Here is a 6,217-nt window from a genome sequence, read left to right as displayed (position 1 = left end):
CAGGCCAGCAAGCATCGTCAGGGTGAACCAGGGTAGATGCACCCTAGACCTGGCAGAGGGAGTCACCTACTGAGGTCCGAGTCAGAAACTGTGTCCTCCAGTCCTCACTCGGCAGCTTGGTGAAGCCCTGGACAGCACAGCCACAGGCAGAACTCCCAGACAGAGCCCAGGAGAGCATTCATCATGTATCCAGCTGTATTTTGAAAAGTTCCAGTGCTTCAATCAATTAAATCATAGTTTTCAAGCTAGAGGCAGTGAATAATTTTATTTTGATCCCTCAGAACATGCCTCAGTGCTTATTCCTACTTGGATCTATACACCAATTGTAGTGACCTTTGACCTTCTCAGGAAAATCTGAAGCATGGTGGAGGTAATGTCATGGCCCAAACATACACAACCATCTCTAGTCTGTACATCCATTTAACCACTTTATTCAATACAGGGTCACTGGGATACTGGAGCCTGTCCTGGGAAGGAATGGCCACAAGCCAGGATACCTGGAAAGGATGCCAGTCCATCGCATGTAGAAGTAAATCCCTTGTCTTTATTAATGATGTAACTAATGATTGCAGCAGCCCAAACAATTTTCTTTTCTTTTTTCTTTTATTTACAATTATACATTGATGACAGGGTACTAGAAACATTAAAGATGCATGAAATATGTCCTTTTCTGACTGTGACAGCACTGTTTTGTTAAATGGCATCACCATCAGCTCAACATGGTAGTATGCAAGGCACATCCAGGAGTATCCTATGGATATGTTTAAAATTAAACTTTGCTAATTTGACTTTTCCTACATTCTAAATTTAGTCTGGATTATTGCTGTGGTGGAACACGCTGGCTTGAGTGTAGGTGGAGGCTCCCCCTGGTGGAGACTTGGTTTACACACTAAATTTAGAAAAGCGTTAGGGAAAATGGTCTTAACATTAACTTTCTTAAGTACACATTTGTGCTACCCCACCTACACAAGCATGAACACAAATACATACTTCACACCTCATCACAATCAATTGTTTCACTTTGATCCCTTAAGAATAATCAAGCTTAAGAGTTTGTTTTTATTTTAAATTGTTTTCAGTCATATGTGACTGTGAAATACTATGATCTCTGGCCAGATTCACTACACAGATTCTTTCACAGTCTCATTGTTTCACACACCATGACTGCCATACTGTTCATCTCAGTCTGATAGGACTCTGCTCAGACCTGTTCCATGCAGGTAATAATGTTAAGATGAAGTGCACTTTATTTAGGTAAAAATAGTTAAAAATAACACTATAATAGCAAAAAACAACTAAAAATGTAAGGAAATGCATAATGTTAATTCCCCTGGCGAAATGGCATATGAAACTGATCTGAATTAATGAAAAACCATACTTTAGTAGATAAAGAAAATAAAAATACAAAAATAATACCTGTTAAAAACAAATGTGCAAATAATCAATAAAAAATTTAAAATAACAAAAAAGGTCTAAGCATTTAAAGTTGGTACAACACAAATAGCTTAAATTGAAATGCTAATAATTAGCATCAATGTGTAGCTAAACTACTGTTGTATCTGAAGACAGCAGGGTTCAATGATGCAAGGAATCCAGCCTTTCCATCAGAACCTTTCCACAGCACAGACAAAGCACTCATTTAAAAAAGTGGAATTGTCAAATTCCCTGTGCACTTTTGCGGCCATATAATTAACACCAGGTCTTTTTCATACTGTAAGTATCTGCATCCAGACCTGCGTGATGCCAAGATCAAGCTAGGAGACGTGTTTGTGCCTGATCCATTTAGTGTTTGGTGGTTTGTTATTGCCGGTTGTGTTATTCCTAAACGTTAAGAGCGCTCATTGTATTGTGGCAGGGCTCTGAGAAACAAGGCCGATGAACTCATGTGGACCCTGACCGCAGGTCGCGGTACTTCCTGAGGATCCCCAGGGTCATGGAGGACAGTGTGGGATCTATATCTACCAAGCCGGCCGACAGAAGCACAGTCATGATGCCCATGTCATTTTCACTTCCTTCCTCTTTCTTCTGCAAGACAAGAAAACCAGAGAGACATTAAAACACTGTTAGGGCTAGGATTGTTCTGGTCAGGAGACTCAAAAACCACAGCTTTTGGAAAAAGCAAGAGAATTCAGGGATGGATGTGTTGCGGGGCAGGTCACCAGCCCCCCTAAAGCTGTACATCCATTTATAAAAGCACATTGATGTTATGGCAAAGGGTTCTTAGTTTATAAATAAATGCCATTGAACATACTGTAAAATCGGTTACAAATGAGAAGAAGCAGTTCAGTTTGTTAAGTAGATAGTAATTAATAGATCCAAGGATCTCACCCAGCTTTTTCTTGATGGAAGCCAGGGTATTGGCTTTAACTACTTAAACTAAAGCTTATGGCTGTATCTTGTTCCATACTCTCACTACACTTTGTGTACAGAAGCTCCTCCTATTATAGGTTTTAAATATAGTTTCATGTAGTTTCCACTTGTGTCCTCTGGTTCACTGCACTAATAAAGCAACAGAAAGACAATTGTTTTAGAACCATTAGCAGTGTTAAGTTTTTTTGGACTTTCTGACTCTTAGCAAATTCCAAGAAGCTTTGGGAGGCCATACAGTGATCTCTAATACAGACAGTAATCTGGCCAGAAAATCACCTTGACAATCACAGTGCTTGGTTACAGCTGCTTACAGTACATTGAGATAGAAAGTATCTTTCACCTTGTGGGCTTGATGCTATACACAACACTCAGTAGTCCAATAGCTTTCTTTGAAAGAGCTCAGACACTGAGCTCATTATGTATCTCAGCAGCCAGGTGTGCACTGTTTTTTTTTAAAATACACTATTGTCTGTTACATACTGTAGAAATTGTATCTGGGTGATGGTGGTGTTCATTTCTGAAAATATCAAGCAGCTTTTTTCATGAAGGTCTTATTTTTCTGTTAACTCTTCGAAAATGTGTATAAACACCCTCTTATTCCTGTAGTGCTCCAATCCTAACAGCCCCTCAGACAGCTGCTCGTAAAGTTTACAGTTTACAGAAATTACACCATTGTTTCAAAATAAATAAAAAAAACTGACCATACTGGCTCTGCATGCAGACAGCCTTGTGAGTCACCTGAAATCTGATTCATACTTATAAAGTGTGACAGTTTTCAGAAAGGTATTTTTAGGTTTAACATAAAGGGAGGATTGGTGCGATGTTTATCACTGACTGGCTGAGAAGAGGACAAAGAAAAGAACAATTCATGCATGAAGGACAAACAATTTATTTTAGTCATTCTGTAACTTTTAAGACTAAAACTAAAAGGTGTAAAGGAAATGTTGGACACAACCAAAGAAAGGAAATCTCTCTTTTCTTAATTTCCGAAGAAATCAACTACGTCTGTGTTAAGATGTTTCTGTGGGGTTTTCCGAACATACAGTGTTGGAATGTTTTGATCCAGGAGGACACACAGCAACACAGTCACATGGCAAAGAGTACTTCAGGGTGGAATGTTGTCCAACACGTTTGCTCACCTCTATAAAAGCACTGACAACCTTTGAGACACTTGGAGACAAAGAAAAACTAAACAGCTGCACTAATGGATGTGCATTTCAGAGTCCTCCTGCATAAAAAGCTTCATTCACAATTAAAGGTTACTAATTATTATGCTGCAACATAATTTTAAAAGACTGATACCCAGCACTCTTTCTGAGATTCTCTTGATTTAGGAGGCTAAAACACAATAAATTTTAAAAAAGGCTCTTGAAAATCATATGTTCTATGACCTCCAGCAGGTTAGAATATTTTTGAAAATACTGACGACAGTACTTATCATTCAAGTCTACAATATTATCAAATTAATCAAATTAATGCAAATCTGTCCCCTTACACCAATTCGGTCAGTTTGGGATTTTGATCCAGCCTGTGACATGGATGATAAATTCTAATCTTCATGTGGCTGTCTCTACCATAGACATACTTCAAAAGAAATGGAAAAATGTTTGTGCAAAATGCTTGTTGTGTTACATTGCAGGTGGTCAAATAACCAGAAAACCTGATCAATACTCTCAGTCTCATGCAGGTCTCAGGGAACATGCTGCTAAAACACTTCTCAATTGTGATATTGCAGAGGCTATGGATCAGTGGTACAGTAAGTGTAAAATGGAAGACAAACACTGTCGCACCTTCTTCATCCTGTGTTTTGGTGAACGCTCACGGTCTTCGTTTTGGGTCTGTGCTCTACCTTTCACTTTGTCCTTCTTTCTCTGTAATACAACAACACAAGCACTTACTTCCTTTGAGGTCCCTATTTTCTAAAATGGTGAAAGCGTAAAGGAGCAAAACCCAGAAAATATCTACTGTTAATGTTTTCTACAAAGGAACAAAGTATAGGTTAATTTTTTACTGAAATCTACAAAGCGAAAAAAATACAAAATTTCAGTGCCACATCTCTAAGACATGGGTTTTGATTTAGGTTTATTGTACATATCTACATGTATACATATACACTTGTACTCTGTTACATACAGTACCTATCAAACAGAGTTGTGAAACGTTAAGTTGGAGTTTGGAAAAGTGTAACCTACTGTATTTTCCACTAGTTTAAATTTATACTGCTGATCTTAACCATAAAATATTCTCATGCCATGGCAAAAATTAATTCAGTCTCATTCTTAAATACAGTACTATAAATAAACACGATTTTATAGATTTTTACAAAGAATGGGAAATGCAAAATCAATAATTAGTCTCTTTAGTGAAAACCGCCTTGTGGTGAAGAAAGCCTTGTGGCTGCTTACTGTATGTGACAAGAGCTATCTACTGTATGTATGATATAAAAATATATGAAAAGAGCTCAGTATTTTAAGAGTTCAAGTTTCCATTCACTATTCAAACAGAGTAGAGATTTTGAAACCTATCTAAGGAGTCTACACTAATCCTGAAGTTATGAAAACTTAAATAGTCAGTTGTAGAAAAACACACACTCACACCGGGGTCAATTTTCCCAAAAAACAATTAACCTCTAAAGCCTTTAAATGTACCAATACAGCTTTTCTCCACAACTTCCATCCGTTTTCTCACCACTCTATCCAGCTCAAGTTCACAAAGGAGCTGGAGCCTATCCTGGCAAGCAACAGGCACAAGGCAGGGTACAGCTTGGATGAGACACCAGCCCATTGCAGGACACACACAGACACAAATCATGCACACACTCCAGCACCAGATGAAAATGGGGAGAACATACACACTCCTCACAAATGGCACCCCACAATGTAACCCAGGATCCCAGTGCTGTGAGATACTTTAATTGTGTTTTGTAAGATCATGTGCTTGTTTTATTGAAGAAAAATAAGACATGGTAGAGTAAAATGTTTTTGCAATTTACAACATTCTGAACCTTAATGAAAAAAAGATGTCCAAGACAAAAGTAGTATTCAATCATGCCAAACATCTAACACTATGCATTAAAATCCTCAATAAATACTAGTACACGAAGAATGACGACTAGGTTAAGATGTATTTTGCAGTGTATTTCCAGAATATATTGCTCCCCTTTTCTTTCTGACAGTAATTTCACTTTTTAAAATATTCTCTCCCCCTGTTTATTCATAATTCCCTACAAGATAAAGCTCTGTACACACAATGGCAGAAGAAATAAGTTATTGAGAGAGAGAAAAAAAAAATTCCTCCTAATACATAAACACAGCCCTGAAGGACATAGTAAGAAAGATAATTTAATCACTCACCCTTGCTATACCCTTTGAAATGGCCATTATGACAATCACGGCTCCAACAATAAACTGTGGGTGGAAAGACATAAGTAAATTTAAAAAAACAGATACTTTGTTTCACCCCTAAATGTTTACTTTTAAAGAGTTGGGACATCACTTTTAGAAATGTGAGCATTGCAACTCAGGCAGACAAAAATAAGGAGAAGGAAAATAAAACATACACATTCTAAAACTGCAGCTTCATAATAAAAACATTAATGAGATAAGAGACAATGATATGGAACTCAGTACTATTTATTTGTGGAAGATTTACAAAAAACACATTTCCTAACACATTTCTTAGACTCACCCAAAGCATGTATAACCTGCGTGTAGCTCTTCCTTGTGTAAGACGCTGTCTTGCCCTTACAGTGTATTATATTCTCCACTGAGGAAGTAATTATGTCTTTATTGACACGTGCTGTTTGGCATTTTGAGAAGCCTCCAGCCCTGACTCAGCCCCCTAATCT

General features: G+C 37.7%; 1 long non-coding RNA gene across 1 annotated transcript; it reads right to left on the bottom strand.

Moving 5' to 3' along the window:
- Positions 1-584: 584 nt before the first annotated feature.
- Positions 585-6,209, bottom strand: LOC148651276 (uncharacterized). Its single transcript, XR_015925707.1, has 4 exons — positions 6,058-6,209; positions 5,724-5,777; positions 4,161-4,241; positions 585-2,025 (listed from the first exon to the last, which is right to left on the bottom strand). It is a non-coding gene; the product is annotated as an uncharacterized LOC148651276 (long non-coding RNA).
- Positions 6,210-6,217: the final 8 nt, after the last annotated feature.

The sequence above is a fragment of the Lepisosteus platostomus genome, chromosome 12 (assembly GCF_059453375.1).
Source record: "Lepisosteus platostomus isolate fLepPlt1 chromosome 12, fLepPlt1.hap1, whole genome shotgun sequence".
NCBI lineage: Eukaryota > Metazoa > Chordata > Actinopteri > Semionotiformes > Lepisosteidae > Lepisosteus > Lepisosteus platostomus.
Note: the sequence above shows the minus strand (reverse complement) of the source record. Positions and strands in the feature narration are given on the sequence as shown.